This window comes from Cucurbita moschata, unplaced genomic scaffold, assembly GCF_002738365.1.
Source record: "Cucurbita moschata cultivar Rifu unplaced genomic scaffold, Cmos_1.0 Cmo_Scf00084, whole genome shotgun sequence".
NCBI lineage: Eukaryota > Viridiplantae > Streptophyta > Magnoliopsida > Cucurbitales > Cucurbitaceae > Cucurbita > Cucurbita moschata.
The window spans coordinates 203,440-204,386 of NW_019268600.1; positions in this window are offsets into that span (position 1 = coordinate 203,440).

Below are 947 nucleotides of genomic sequence, written 5' to 3' on the forward strand. Positions count from 1 at the left end.
TTAATCTTGGATCGTTGGAGCCCATGATCTATAGGTCCATTAGGTCTCTTTGCTAGCGCATATCGGACTAAACCATAGAACAGTGTGATGAGTGAGTTCGAAGTGTTCGAATTCAACTTAGGGAATATGCACTATGTATATATGATATATTTAACTGCATTTTTGTTTTATTTAGGAATTAAACAAAAAGAGAGGATCTGAGATATTTAAATAAGATTTAAATATCTTAATCAATTATGTGTCGGAATTCATTGGGATTGGAATTTGAATTAATATTAAATATTAATTAAATAGTTTAATTAATCATTTAATGTTACTTTAATTTGAAATTCATTATTCAAATTAATTGTTGAATTAAAATGAAGAAAGTCAAAATGTTGACTTTATTTAATGGAAAAATCCATGTTAGTGGAATCTTGAGGTGTCAAAATTTGGTTTAACCAAACTTGCATCCTTGCCAACTAACCCCACAAGTTCGAGTGGAATTTTGAGTGTCAAAATTTGGTTAACTCAAACATGCATGCTTGCCACATAATCCCAAACATTTGAGTGGAATTTTAAGTGTCAAAATTTGGTGGTCTCAAATTTGCATGAACATGCAAACATGACTCTTTAAATAGAGTGATCATGGTACATGGAAGGTCTTCTTCTTCTTGGTGAAAAGCCTTGAGAAAAAACCTCTCACAAACACTCTCTTCACATATACAAAATCCCTCCCAAGTTTAGTCACTCACCAGATTCCACAATCCCGTTCTAAGGCCGGAGAATAGTGGAGAAGACACTAGTAGTGGTTCGAAACCAATTCGTAAGGAAAAAGGAGTTTGAAAAACAAAAAGATTAGTATCTAAACTCATTAAGTTTTAAGACTTATAAACATGCTAGTTATTTACTATAATTGATGTTGTAAAAGTTCCTAAGATCCAAATTGCTTCCGCATGTGTTATATT